Consider the following 15,799-nt stretch of genomic DNA (forward strand, 5'->3'; position numbering starts at 1 on the left):
TTATGTTTGCTGTGTGTTCCCTGATTGGCTGGGATAACCTATATGATCAATCTATTGTCTTCACATTCAATTGTCTTAATTTACCTTCAGTGGTATCATCATGTAGCCAAATCGTAATGGCTATGTAGTGCAGCAATAGCTACTCATTCACTACATAATCCTCATTTGGCTGGGACACAGACATGCCCAACATTCACACACATGAATAATCTTGGAAAGAAAGGGTAGCAGTAACTGTGACAGAAGAAATGATGCCACGGCGATTGTAAAGCAAGGACTAAGGCAAAAGAAAAAGGGGGGAAAGGAGTGAAAAGAGGGTACATTTGCACAGTCAAATGGCTTTTAGGGAGATATTTCGACACACCCAAATCACTATTTCACACCCACCCACCCATTGAAACTAGATAATATTTGGTGCAGTCTTAATGTCACATACAATGTCACACACATAAATTTATTTCATTTTTTTAAAACTCCCATTAATTTTTGGGCTTTATTGTGAATGCAATGCCTATATTTTAGCAGAATTTGAGAGATATTATTGATTTTTCTCTGAATTGTCTGCTATTGATATCAAATCATATCACTTTGCAGAGAAACACAAGCAATGAAAGATTCCTGTCCCAACGAGCTTGCTTCCACATTAACTACGTAACATCTCACCCACTGAAATCAATAAGGCTTAAACATGCTGAATTTCAGCTCAAGTGTACGTTGCACTGTTTGAAATGTATCTCTTGGGATTCTTCAAAATAAAGTTGATGTACAAAATTCTAGACACATTGCTAAGGAGGTGGGGTGGACTCTCTAAGCTTTCATAGCTTTGCATTGGCTTGAAAACTGATGACTGTATGGTTTTTGAGATTATAGTCACTTCACATGAACAAGCTCACCACCTTTTAGAAACTGCTAAACAAACAAAAGTGAAGTTGTTATAATGTACCTGTGTGGCTCCAATGAATTTGTCCAGAATGGCGGAAGCAGAATAACATCGGCAGCAGCAACCTCAAATCTTGACTATCCCTTGAGGCACATCTGGGCCTGGCTAGGCCCAACTTGACCACCAACTTGAGTAAACATTGGAGCAGCCATGCTGGACCAAAATGGATGACAATTGACAAGTGAGCTGCTTGGAACCTTTGCTAAATCACAGTGACACATTTTGGCACCTTAGGTCTCAGGGATAAGGTGCTAAAGAAAACAACAATGGGCACCTCAACAAATGTGAAATTATAACATTACTGGATTGTTTTAAAGACTATGCAAGAATGTGAGTAACTGCAATAAAGCAGTGATTTCATTTACGCTTTTCCCTAGTTAGATTATGGTCGGCCTTTAGCAACTTCTGCTATGGGTTTGCTTAAGTGAAGAATTTGAGGGGAAAGATGGAAAAACCTGATCCAGTCACTGATCAATATAAAATATTTCACAGACTCATTTTTCTCCCCTCCTTTTTAGCCCTTGGTCACACACACCTTCTCTTCTTCACCTAGCAGAAAACAACATGATCCGGACACACACCATTGACTGGGTGACAATGACCTTTATTCTAAGGTGCTAAGAATGATAGGAAACTTAGATTTCTTTATTTATTTTTTTAAAAAAAACTAGGGCAGCTCGGGAAGTTCTGAGGACAAATCTTCAGCTAGGTAAAAAAACAGCAAGCCTAAGCTTCACATTAAAACAACTGATTGCTTTGACAGCACAATTATAATGCTATTCTTATGTCACTCTTAATCTATATTTTCTAAATGCTATATTGCATTAAATTCTGTTTTACTAAGTCTTTATTCAAAGCTCACAATATGATTTTCTATATGAAAATTATGCTGTTCTCTGAATGAAGCTGTACATATAGAAAAATTGCTCCCTGACACATCAGGACCACATTAGATCATTTGTTTTATATTTTATGATTTTATAATGTTATGATGATTTAATTTAAGTATTTTTTTATGAGTAGGTGGTTTATAAATATCTCTTTAAATAAAAACAAATGAACTGCACCACCAAATTAAACATGGGATATATCTTTTCATCACTTAAAAGTCAGAGGAGATATAATTAAAGTGGCATTGTGTGATACTGATCTGTATCAAGTTATCTAGCCACACAAATATTTTGATATTGTTGAAATGCAAGTGAGAGAAACATATCTATATAATTCTGAGATTGTCAAAGAATCAAAGGATAGCAGCCTGACAGAGACACGAAGATTTGTGTGTCTCAAAGACCAAGAGGAGTGTATCTCGGAAAGGACAGGCCTGATCAGGAGAGAAACCATTTTAGTAATTAAAGGTCTTAATTTTATTCAGAAGGCATGGCTTCATGATACTCATTGACATCAGAGAAAACCTCAAGGGGCTCAACATCTGTGTGCTTGCTGTTGTTCGGGGGCACGTCAGATTCACATCACTGAACAACACAAGCAGATAAAATGTTCAGAAACACACCTGCCGCTAACCAATTTCCAAGAGATGGTATCTCTGCCGAGTTGCCCATGCCAGTTGATTTTAGTCCACCTCAACCACACAAAGCGGCATTTCTGCTACACAGAAAGCTCATGGATTATCCTGACACAGTGGTGCTGCTTCTTGACAACTTGTGGCAGTTGTGCAAGAGTTCATGGATGCAAAGAGACAGGTGCCTAGCTTGAATAGTGCAACCAGAATTCTCCCAAGGTAAAATAGTTGGGCTTGAGACGTGGGGAGGAATTCAATATTGCACTAAGGTGATCGGTTTGCCATGGCAAGCATTTTGGCTTACTCAATGGAATAAGCCCACCCTCTCCTCCCTCCACAAACTGTTCTTGGGGGGGGGGGATTCTTACCGTTGGAGAAAAGGAAATGCATTTAATCCTCTTGTGTGCTTCTAGCTAATACATATGTTACTTTAAAACACACATGTCTAGTGATCTAGCCAACCCCTGCTCATAGCTTCTTTGTCTAAGTTAACTCCACCCCTAAAAGCTGAGACATTTTGTTGTTTTACTCTCCCAAGAGATTGGGAGATGTCTGCTATTTTTCTCTCTCTAATCACTCATTCTGTAAATAGTTCCTGCATGAATAAAGCCATTGAACTCCAGCAACTGTGATTATTCAAATCTAATTCAACCAAGCTGCTAAATTAATTTAGTTGCATTGACATTATGTAAAGTACATCATTTCATCACAGTGGACAACAAGACAAATAATGTTTTTGGCAGAGAACAAAGTGAAGCGGAAGGGAAACAGCATTGCATGTGACAAATACAGGTTGGAACAAAAAATGATGCCTTCTTACATCCCTATGCACCACAAACAATTCTGAAAGACTGTTCAGCATAATCTCTGTGGAAGCTTTTTTTTTGCAAGCAAATCAAGATGAATGCTCAATAAACAGGTAACCTGGAGAAGACTGCTCTCTTAGGCAGAGCCTGTGTTTTGCCATACAAATACACACAAACACAAACACAAACACTGTGCATGGCTACTATAGACACTTGAGAAAGAAGAATAACCCACTGTCACCACTTTCACATTATGTGCAAAACAGCCTTTCAACAAGATAACCACTGTGTATTTTCAGGTCACAGAGGGAGCAAGGCAGGCAGACAAAGAACAGGAGAATCATATCCTTTTTCTCTTCTGTAAGGTAAAAAACAACCCCTGACAGGGTGAAGAGACAAGATGACAGCCCATAAGAGACAACATTAGCACATTACTATTTTAGACTGCTATTTGATTTTGATACCATTCCTATTTTACTCTTAGAATGGTATGTCTAAAGATGATGGTTGTCCTGGATGTCAGGTGAGGCTGTCAATTCCTGTTCTCTCCAGGTCATCCCTGGACATCTGGCAACCCTATCTTAATGTCACTGCAATCATGCTTTGCTGGTTTGCTACATCCCTCAAATGAACTGTGCTCCAGATGATATTTAAAGGTCATCGCCGAGGACTGCTCTCTCTCTTACCCTTGACTAAATCTCCCATGGCATAGGGTGGAAAGAAATTCTGCAGGTGATTTAGCACCCATGAGAAAGGGTGTGTGATTTCTCAGTTTGTCTCTAAGCTTCTTCTTTTTCTGGGAGCCGGCAGTTGCCTGGTCAAGGGCACAGTTCCTTTGTTTTTTAATACATGGGTATTTCCACCACTACCACCCTCAGATGTTGAGGTGTGGGGCGTAGGAAGAGCTATGAGTCCCATGTGGCTGCCCTACACCCACTACACTAGTTTGCTGCCCCCAAGTGCAGACCCCAAGTGTCTGTTCACTACCAGTTCAATTGGTATGTGCCATCTTGACCTTCTCCTCAGGCAGCAAAATGTCTGGAGCTGGCCCGGATACATAAACTATTGCTAATCAGTTCCTCATTTAAAGAACAGATACATCTATTTTATATTGTCCCAAGATGACTGACAGGGAGATAATTCAGACAAGACTGAAAACAAATACCCAAATTGTCATGCAAATAGACCCATGGGCTATTGATTTTTCCTGTTCAAATCAGGAAGCCAATGTGTTAATTGTGACAACTGTGTCTATTTTCTGCAGAGAAAAGGGCTGTTTATTCCAAGGTTATCCTTTCTCTTCCTCTGAAGATCTGAAAAAGAACTTAAGATGCTACCATACAGATTCTGTAGGTCTTATACCAATATAAGTTCAAATTGTTTTTCCTGCCTGACCGTGTTCTCTGTCCTAAAACAAGGCTGAATGACAAACTGATTGTCAAGCAAAATGCTTTTGTTTTGCTTTGTTTTTGTTTTTCCTTTACGTGCTAGAGCTTTGAAGTTGCAAATGGAGGCAGGGAAATGGTGCAGCTGTAGCCCCAGCAGCGAGCTGCTTAATTCACTGCTTTGTGCTGTTTTCTGGTGAATTCTCTGGAAAATGAAATTGAAGTGAATTCAGAGAGACAGACAGAGAGAGAAGCGTTCGTGTGGGCAAAAGTGGGTGAATGTTGAGGTAAGAGTGTGTTAGTGGGCAGTGGCGTAGGAAAGGAAGGGGCTGTGGTGGGTGTGATCTGCCCTGAGTGTCATCACTGAGGGGGTTTAAAAAATGGCAAAAATATGTGTTTTTGAAAAAGAACTCCCGCACCCACCGCACGCCCCTTCCTATGCCACTGCAGGAGCACTCTCCCCTTGAGTGATTTCCAAAACCCAGAAACATTGCGGTCTCCAACTTTGCAGGCAGAGCACAGCCTTTATGGCTAGTAGCCTTCAACAGCCCTCTCCTCCATGAATCTGCCTAATTCAGAGGCGTAGCTAGGTGAGGTGGAGGGCCCTACACATTGCAGGGCCTGCAGCGTGCCTGAGCCACACATCTCTCCTGAGGGGGAGGCAGTGTGCGGACTGCCTGCAAGTTCTGTGCTGCTTTTTCGAGCAGCATGGGGCTTGCCCTACAGCTGAGGGGGAGGCTGCGGAGAGGCTCCACACAGCAAGCCCTGCCTTCGCTCGCCCCACCCCCATAGGCAGCTTGACCCACCCCAATGGGCAGCATGCTCCGCTCCCGGCTGCAGGGCGTGCATGCTGCCCCGAGCACCCAAGTGGCTAGCTACACCGCTGTTAGTGGGTACAGAATTTGTGTGCATGAAATGGTATTGATTGAGTACAATTTTAGTTTATGGATTTTGGGGTTGTGGGCTCACCCACTCCTCTGCTTTTCCTGTGCCTAGAAAGCACGGGCCCAATAGGCTTTTTCTAGGCATGGCTCAGATCAGTTTTTCATTTGTCCTACCACTTTCCCTGGGAAAATCCTCTGTTTACTAGGGAAAATCAGAATAAACATTATACACACACACATACACACATATACACACACTCACCAACAATTAACACCTGTTCCAATTCAATGGTAACTGTGGGTATTCCCAGGGGAAAGCAGCAAGACAAACAAAAGGGTGGAAAAGCCCCGTATTTGTTTTATCGCTTTACATACAGACAACTCCTAATTTATGTGGGGTTGTGTTCTGCACTTCCATGTATGTAACTGAAATCAAATATATTGGGAGCACCCTGGAGATTCCTTCTGGCTCATGAGGAAACTCTCCCCAGAGTCCAAAAAGGGCCCTGGGGAGAGTCTCCTCAGGAGCCTGAGACTCAGCTGTGCTTTACTGAGGCCTAGCATCTGGTGCGCAGGGTAGAGTAGCTGTTGCCACTGCTTTCACACCTGTCAGCTGTGGAAGCCATCTTGTATCTCTGGCACACAAGCTGGAGGGATAGCGCAGCTTCCTTGACCAGCACAGCTGAAGCTTCGATGGAATTTTCCAATGTTAAACCTTCAGCAATACACATACAGAGCTATTTTCCAATACAATGCACAATGAAACAATTATAATTAACACAACTGACCCAACTGAACTATGCAGAGCTGACTACTGAACCTTCATTAGCCATGACTAGAACAAAACTGGGATGGCAGCCCAGCAGCAGGGCCAACAAAGAACATTTAAGTTATGTGAGAACAAGGTCTCCACTCCATTCCACATACAGAAGCCAACAGGGCTGGCACTAGAATTTTGCCTCAACTCTTGTGACACGACAGCATGCTCCACTGCACCTGAGGACAGCAGGCTAACTTATGGAGGGTACAGGACAGGCTACATGGTCCTCACAACTTTGTCTCCACTGTCATCTGAGGAGGCTGCTGCACTCTGTCAAACAGTAGGGCGAGGCCTGGGGTGACTGGTATTTGCAAAACATTTAATTTAATTTAATTTAATTATTTTATTTGGACAGTTTGGATACCATTTATATTTAAGCAAATCTCAAAGTGAAACAACAACAAAGCAATCCCGGCATACCCAGAGAATTCCCACACCTTATAAGACACAATCAGGTAGAGGGCCTTCTTGGTAGTGGCACCTGCCCTGTGGCATGCCCTCCCATCAGATGTCAAGGAAATAAACAACTACCTGACTTTTAGAAGACATCTGAAGGCAGCCCTGTTTAGGGAAGTTTTGAATATTTGATGTTTTATCATAGTTTTTTATATTCTATTGGGAGCTGCCCAGAGTGGCTGGGGAAACCCAGCCAGATGGGCAGGGTATTAATAATAATAATAATAATAATAATAATAATAATAATACAATCAGCAATGAAATGGAGCATCCTCTTTAGCATCAAAATAAGCATTTGCACTACAAAAACACAAGGGGAGAATCCACACTGTAAAACGCAGCTTTAAAAAATCCTCTAAACATAAAAAATGAAATGTTGCAAATGGAAATCAACTAAATGTATGAATTCCACCATTTTCAGTAAAGCGATTAACAAGTAAAAGAAAAACCAACTCAGTCATATGCCAAATCAATCATTTAACAAGCCAGCCTAGTTACGGTAAATCCCCAACACACCTATACAACAATAAACACAATTTAATCTAACTACAGCTAAAAATACATCCCATTCAGTACCTCCCAAAAACACTCTTACATGATTGTATCAATCAGAAACAAAAACACTCTGGACCCATATATGCACGCTTACTATTCTAATATACCTTCGCAGTTGCATTCTCCACACTCTGAAACCACTCCCATAAGTCCATTTCACATCAATCAACAACCCACTCACGTGTCAACCCAACGAGACTCAGAAAAACCTGGAAAAATACTGACATATAAGCAAGCAACAATACATAACCCGCCCCCAAGCATTCTCCCTCATCTCTCATTGTGTTGGAGCAGAAACTATCCTACATGCCACCCAAAGGATATGGAAACCACTTCCTACAGCTTTCTAACAGATCAGTTAATGACGTCCATTCTCTGTCTCCCCCCCCCCCAAAAAAAAAAGCAGGGAAAGAAAAAGACCTTGAACATTGCTCTGACTTGGCCTTCTTTTGAAACACAGAAAGGAAACGTTTCTGAGTTCAGGCACTTCTTGCTCTTGACTCAATTAAAAAAGCAAACCTTTTGTAGCCAAATGTGATTCCACCAAAATACAGGCAATGCCTTATGTAAAGGTAAAGGTAAAGGTAAAGGTACCCCTGCCCGTACGGGCCAGTCTTGACAGACTCTGGGGTTGTGCGCCCATCTCACTTAAGAGGCCAGGGGCCAGCGCTGTCCGGAGACACTTCCGGGTCACGTGGCCAGCGTGACATCGCTGCTCTGGCGAGCCAGAGTCGCACACGGAAACGCCGTTTACCTTCCCGCTGGTAAGCGGTCCCTATTTATCTACTTGCACCCGGAGGTGCTTTCGAACTGCTAGGTTGGCAGGCGCTGGGACCGAGCAGCGGGAGCGCACCCCGCCGCAGGGATTCGAACCGCCAACCTTTCAATCGGCAAGCCCTAGGCGCTGAGGCTTTAACCCACAGCGCCACCTGCGTCCCTCTAACCTTATGTAGTATAGCACAAAAAGCGAAAGGAGAACTATGTGAAAGGAGAACTAGGACAAGGACTGAAACACAAGTAAGGTCTGCATGTGGGAGTTTGTTAGGGCTGCGTAGTCACTTTTAGGCAATAAAAGTGTTACTGGGAATCCACTACACTCTCTGGCATTCATAAAATACCTTTTGCATGCATGGACGTCATTCAAGTGAAGCGGCTCCCCTGATTTTAATTCTGAAAGAATACTTTATTATTCTGGGGTGCTAGAGTTCTCTTCCCCCACTCGGAGATGTGAGAAAATGCCCCCTCCAAAAAAACCCTGAGGCCTTTCTCCTTCCAAATCAGGGCAACATATGCTGGACTCATTATTATTTACATCCTCTTGCTGTGCTTTGCCATTAACTTTCCTTTACTTTGCATGAATGAGTGCCCTTGAAAGCCTACTAGTGTCACTATTAAACTGGAACCCTATTAGTGTCGAAGCTCAACTTTTGTGCGTTTACGGGATTTCCGATAATTAATATCTAGCATCTACCAGCCCTCTCTCTTTTATTATTAGATTTTTATTGATTGCCAGAATGGCTTTATGAGTATTCTTATCCTTGATCTTGTGTTCTGACAATGTAGCAATGTTGCAGCAAAGCAGGAACAAAATATCTTTCAGGGGAATAATGGAAAACAGCCATAAACAATTCCCCCATATTTTTAGCTGAAATAATGGAATGACAAGATGTGCCTTTAAAGAATAAATGAGGAAGCCTCTCTCTCTCTCTCTCTGTTTGTGTGTGTGTGTGTGTGTGTGTGTGTGTGTGTGTTCGGATTCTGCCAGTTCTATCCTTCTCACACAATAGCAGTGCTTTTCTAAATGAAAACTATATTTGAAAATAGTAGACCAGTTCCAATCAAGCAGCTGGAAAGATGTCATACCATAGAAGGCAAGTGGGTGGTTTAAGAGGACTGACAATTAACCCCTTTGTGATGATTCCCAATAAACCTGAGGTCTTTCTGTTAGGTATAATTGGATCAAAGCTTACGAAGGAATTGTTTAATTTCTTTATGTATGCTAGGATGGCAGCAAGAATACACTGTGCGCAAAAATGGAAAGAAGAGGAAGTCCCAGCGAAAGAATAATGGCTTATGAAGATAATGGAATGTGATGAGATGGCTAGACTAACTGTGAGAATTACAGAACAGACTGAAGAAAAAAATTCTTGAAGAATGGAAATATTTTGTAGATTATTTGGGGGGGGGGAACATGGTTATGTTAAAACTTATGTCAGATTTGAAGAATAGCAGCTGATGAGAAGTGGTAGTTTAATTATTTATAATTAACGTATAAAATGGGTAAAGTATAAGTGATACAGTGGTACCTCAGGTTAAGTACTTAATTCGTTCTGGAGGTCCGTACTTAACCTGAACCTGTTCTTAACCTGAACCACCACTTTAGCTAATGGGGCCTCCTGCCGCCGCATCACCGGAGCACGATTTCTGTTCTCATCCTGAAGCAAAGTTCTTAACCTGAAGCACTATTTCTGGGTTAGCAAAGTCTGTAACCTGAAGCATATGTAACCAGAAGCATATGTAACCTGAGGTACCACTGTATAGCAGCTTTATAAGGTACGAAAAAAATACCATGGAAGGGTGAATAGGGAGTCAATGGATATAAGATGTATGTTTTGATGGTTGCTGAAAAGCATTTGTAAAATTTGAAAAGTATATACATATATATCAATAGTATTGGGTCCTTCAAGCTTGGCCACAGTCTGCACCACCAGGAAATGATCTCATCTGTGGACCCTGGTGGACTGTTGGTTGAGACAATGATAGAGAAAGGGACTTGTGGAACTGTGTTGGGTGTCTCTAACCTTGTGTAGGATTTCTAGGCTGGAGGTCAAAAGGAATCTGAGGGGTGGTGATGGTCACTTACAATACTATCTCTTTCCCAGAGACCCTGTACAAGAAGTCCAGTAGAGAAGCATGCAGGTCATGGTGGTCCTTCTCAGAATCCCTAAAATGAATCATAGTCAACTGGAAAAGGGTGAGTTTGAGAGCCTGTATCTGCCTCCAGCCGCAGTGGGGAAACCCAAATCAAATCTACCCCAGCCAGCATGGGCAAAGGTCAGGGATGATAGGAATTGTAGTCCAACAGCACCTGGAGAGTCACAGGTTCTGTATTGGTCCTGGAAGAACAGAATGATTAGCTTATATATTCTAAGCAATTCTTTGTATGTATGTCTATAGGTACTTGAGGTAGGATGAAGTGGCATTAGCTGGTCATGTTCTTCCTAACCCATTCATACCTTAGGAGAGCAGAAGGAAACACTAGTACAAAATGGTTTGTTTTGAACCTGGAATTAGAGGAGCATCTTAAAAGTCATGTTTTATATCATATGATACCATTAGTCTCTGACATGGGTTTTATAAATATTTTTAAAATGCTTTTGAAATGTCCTTTAAAAATACATTCTTTTCTATTGGTTCTGCTAAGGTCAAAAACAAAACTTTCACTGACACCAGTGCAGCTGTGTTTGAAGCAAAGGGAAGTTCTCAGGAGGCTTGAATAGGGAGAAGGGAGTATTTATAGCTCTTTTAATTGCCAATTGTGTATTTCTAAATCAATCACAGGATTTTTCCTCTCCCAATTTTATTTGAATGGGTAGACCTGGAATGCAGGAGTTGCTGAAGATCGTGTTATTGGAAAAAGTCATTTCCCTCATATTTGCCACTTCAATTTTCACCTTGAAGCTTGATAGATTAATTTAGCTCTTCTGGATGCATGACCAGTCAGACTTGAATTTCTCTTACATTACTAAACACTGAAGGTCATGTCTAAGTCCTTGGTTAGTTTATGAGAGAGATCCCAACCTCTGTGTTACTTCTGTTTCCACTAATCTTTCCATACTCCTTGCCTGCCATGGTTGCACAGAACATATCTCAGGTCCCGTCCATTTTGCTAGAGGGATGTGGTTGTATACCAGAAATGTATATGTGCAATTAAACTGGATTAAAAATTCTCTGTTGCAACAAATCCACTTGTCTGGGTTCTGTATATGCATATATGCAATATGTCCAATCCCCTGGACAAGTCAATACTTATGGGGCGTTCGATTTTGATTTAATTTGTTTATGATACTTTTCCAACACTATTGAGCTCAAAGCAGCTTAAAATCGAAACAAAGCATGAAAAGTTAGCGAGCAACATTCCTGACAATATAATCATTTCCAAAAGCACAACAGCATATAAACAAAGCAAAAACAAGCAATCTAACAAATTGTTCAGTACAAACTCGTAATTCAAAAATAATCCATCAGAAATGGCTGCTGAGCATTTGCCTGATCTCAATTGCGTGGACAGGCGGAGTCCCCAGATCCCGAGTGGTCCCCCCCGTCATGTGGAATAACGACTCTAGACAACGTGCTATGGGATTAAATTGGCCACAACTTTATTAAATTTCAAATGTGGGTAGACCTTGGCTCAGGCATTGGGCGTTCTCCCTCCCTAGTCCCCAGCCGGGGACCTAGGGAGCATCAGGGTTATCCAGTGTGTGTGGGGGGGATGGGCCGGCTCTGGAGAACATATGTTCAAGCAGAGATAGCCGCCCCCGTTACGCCGCCGCAGGGGAGAGCAATGACGACCTTTCGGCGTACGGCCAAAGCCTCCCTTCAAAAACCCCTTTAACGGGGAACCCTGGTATCGCCGCCGCAAAGAGGAAGATGGACTAAAGGATTCCGCCCAAGGCCTGATACCGCCAAAGTTGTGACGTTTTGCTACGGGAAAGGCGAAACCTGCCAATGCAGGGAAATTCCTTTCCGGCCCTTCAACAGCGACCTTATCGTAGCAGCGCCCGCATACCTGTGGAGACAGGTTAACCTGCAAAACCTATGAAGAAAAGTTAACCTGCAAAAGAAGACATTAACTGAGGGTGGGTAGGGTGGGAGAAGCTCTGGAGCCAAGTGAGGATTAACAATTAAGATCCACCCTCTATTGTGTGGGCAGGTAATGCCTCCCCTTACCTGGCCTGGTTTCCCTGGCAACGCTTCCCCCAGGTGGGATTGGGCAACTCACTGGGGTAGGCGGGGACCTCCAGGTATCCCACCTGAGGGAAGGCAAAGCCTATGCTGATGGGGCCACTCCAGATCCAGGGCTGCACGCGTCCACGCAAAAGGCGCCCCCCGTTTTAAGTGGGGAGCGGTCATTGTCATAATCTCCCTGAGGAGGGTCTTCTTCACCCAGTACAGCAGCAGAACCCCCCCACAGCAGATTCTTCCATAGTTCTAGCCACAAACGAAGTGGGGCTGGTCTCACTCAGCCCTGGATGAGAAACCCTTGACAGTCTACTCAGCAGAGACTGCTACCACAATCCCATGCTGTCCGGTGTCTATTTCATTTGCTAGGGAAGCGGGTGGCGCTGTGGTCTAAACCACTGAGCCTCTCGGGCTTGCCAAGCAGAAGGCCGGCGGTTCAAATCCACACAACAGGGTGAGCTCCCATTGCTCTGTCTCAGCTTTGGTCAACCTAGCAGTTTGAAAGCACATCGGTGCAAGTAGATAAATAGGTACCGCTGTGGCAGGAAGCTGAACAAAATTTCCGTGCACTCTGGTTTTCATCATGGTGTTCTGTTGCGCCAGAAGCAGTTTATTCATGCTGGCTACATGACCCGGAAAGCTGTCTGTGAACAAACACCGGCTCCCTCGGCCTGAAAGCGAGATGAGCACCGTAACCCCATAGTCGCCTTTGACAGGACTTAACCGTCTTGGGGTCCTTTACATTATTATTATTATTATTATTATTATTATTATTATTATTATTATTATTTCATTCACACCCATTAAACATCTGAAAAGAGCTGCTGAAGCTAGAAACAGGAAGCATTGGCTCTCTTCTGGCTGCCCCCTGCACTGAGCCACTTAGGGCTAGAGAGCAAAAGGTTCCCAGGGCTATGATGTGCTCCCAGGCTCCAAGCCAAATCTATCCACCCAAACATCCAATTGGTTTCCACTGAAGATGCTACCTAGAAAAGATTCAGAACTGGGCTTTACCAGGGCAACGGTCAGCATGGGCCTCGCCTGCCTGACTACTATCTGTGCTTCCCCTGCCTGCTGTATTCCCCTGGCCCTAGATAATCGTGCCTTCTGCTCTCCACCCAGCTGGCTGTTCAGGCTGCTGATAGCACACCATCACAATAAGATCAAGACACTATTACTCTCAACAAAATTCTGAGCAATGGGGTGGACATTGCCTGTCCCTTTGTGAAACCTGTTGGAAGATCTGACAACTTCTGGACTTGACTTCCTCTTTGGACTATTTTAATACTTACTGTCTTGTGTCTTCTTAATGACTGGCAGCTGATCCACCATCACTGATCTTCCATTGTAACCAAAGGGGAGGGAGCGTTGGGGGCATCTGAGACCTGGCTGATTGCCTCCGTAAACTGACAAGTGTGCTCCAGAATGTGCCCCAGAAGAATACAGTGCAGATTAGATCCTTGGCAGTCAAATATGGAAAGGGTTCCCTGAGGCTAGGAAGTTTGTAAACACTGCCATAGCCAATTGATTCAACTGGTTATGGCTAATTTGGATATGTGTCATGTCAGCTGCATTCATTATATCCCACCAACTGATAACACCAGGGAAGCAGTGTGTAAATGGCTCCCTCAGTATCAATGTGTGTTGTGTTGCCCTAGCCCAGGCTGTAGCTCATACCAGATAAATTTGTGCGAAAACATCATCATTCATTTGCCTGCATTCTAGATTTGCTTTTCTTGCTTGGGTTTCCACTCTGGTGGTTCTTTGCCCTGCTGTCCCCACAACGATATTCACCATGGCAGCTAAAAGTTAGAGCAAAAGTTGTCAAACATTTTAGCAATACAAGGGGAATATGGGCTGCAGAAAAAATGAGCGAGGCTTATAGCTGGAGATCTTACAATGGAGAAGCCAGGGGAGCATTATGCATCAGTGTGCAACAGCACAGGTGGTCTAACCGTGCATCCCAAACCGTAGATCTCCCAGGATGAAAGAGTTTTGATTTGGTGGGTCTTGGGCTTTCCATGGTTCAGCCATCAAAACTTAAGAGCGCATAACTTATGCCGGTTTAAGTCCCCCAAAAGGGCCTTTCTAGGGTTGTGGTGGGGGCAGGTCAAGGAGAGACTTGCACCTATTCCAAACCCTGTTCAGCTCAGCCATGTGACCTAGGGCTCAGGATGTAGTCCCTCCCAAAGACTCCTGAACAGAGTTTTGAATACCGTATTTTTTGCTCTATAAGACTCACTTTTTCTCTCCTAAAAAGTAAGGGGAAATGTGTGTGCATCTTATGGAGCGAATGCAGGTTGCGCAGCTATCCCAGAAGCCAGAACAGCAAGAGGGATCACTGCTTTCGCTGCACAGCGATCCCTCTTGTTGTTCTGGCTTCTGAGATCCAGAATATTTTTTTTCTTGTTTTCCTCCTCCAAAAACTAGGTGTGTCTTATGGTCTGGTGCGTTTTATAGAGTGAAAAATACGGTAGTTTTTATTTAGTTAGGATTGCTCTGTAAGATTTAGTTTATTAAACAATTTGACAGAATACAACCACATTTTAATAATAAAAAAGGCAAGCGTTTGTCGATTAGCCCCCTAGCCTTCTTACTCAATGGCCTGAACAGTGAACAATGGAGCTTGAAGGTTTTTTTTGGAAAAGATATGGGCTGCATAGATTTTTCTTCTATAGCTGGAAGGTGTTTATACACATGCACACACATGAGAGGAAGTTCAGGGAATGGGTCCCACAAAGGGCTGCTCTAGATGTCTACAACTCTGGAACAATGGTTTTAGTAGTTTAACACTGCAATGGCATTTGCATTAGAGATAATTATTTCCCACTATGTTGGGTTTTTTTTTTTTAAAAAAAGTATATGATTTTTAACTCACAGTGCTGAAACCAATGAAACATCTTTTGAATTATACCCAGTATAAGTTGGCATTTTTTCACCACTGTACCTCATCCCTTGAGAAAATAGCTATTTTCCTACGATCACGCTATGTGAAAATTGGCATTTGCATATAGCTGCAGCAGCTAATAATGAGTGGGTTGTATGCAAAAGATTATGGAAGTCCCAAATTGCAATGCTTTGCAGGAGGAAATTATACACAATTGGATGTGTTATTAGCAGAGACTGTTGTTTTAAAAGAACCCCCTCACAGGATCAGATTTTGCCTAAGGACTGGATCTGTTCTGAAATCATCCAAGCGGCAAAATCCAGGGTACATGGGCTCTGAATCTGCAAAAAGTAGGGGTGCTGATCTCATGGAGAAAGCTTCCACATCTACTCAGAACTTGTTAATAAAGCCACTTACATAATGCAGATGGAGTCACCAGAGAAATGTGATAATAGATTACTGAGCAAACTGAACAAAATCTGTATCATTTAAGGAGAAAGGAACAGAGGTTTTGTCTTTCTTAGACTTAGACCTTGTACATAACAGGAAGACATTCAACCAATCCTATAGACACTCGAAGCA

General features: G+C 42.9%; 2 long non-coding RNA genes across 2 annotated transcripts in view; one reads left to right on the top strand and one right to left on the bottom strand.

The window, feature by feature from the left end:
* LOC307215968 overlaps window positions 1–15,799 on the bottom strand; it is a 70,955-nt gene that overhangs the window by 42,605 nt on the left and 12,551 nt on the right. The gene's annotated exons all lie outside the window — the stretch shown is intronic.
* On the top strand, window positions 3,180–4,716 carry LOC307216010. The gene is made up of 2 exons (XR_013838877.1): window positions 3,180–4,000; window positions 4,533–4,716. It is a non-coding gene; the product is annotated as an uncharacterized lncRNA (long non-coding RNA).

This window comes from Podarcis cretensis (genome assembly GCF_951804945.1).
Source record: "Podarcis cretensis genome assembly, chromosome: 5".
NCBI lineage: Eukaryota > Metazoa > Chordata > Lepidosauria > Squamata > Lacertidae > Podarcis > Podarcis cretensis.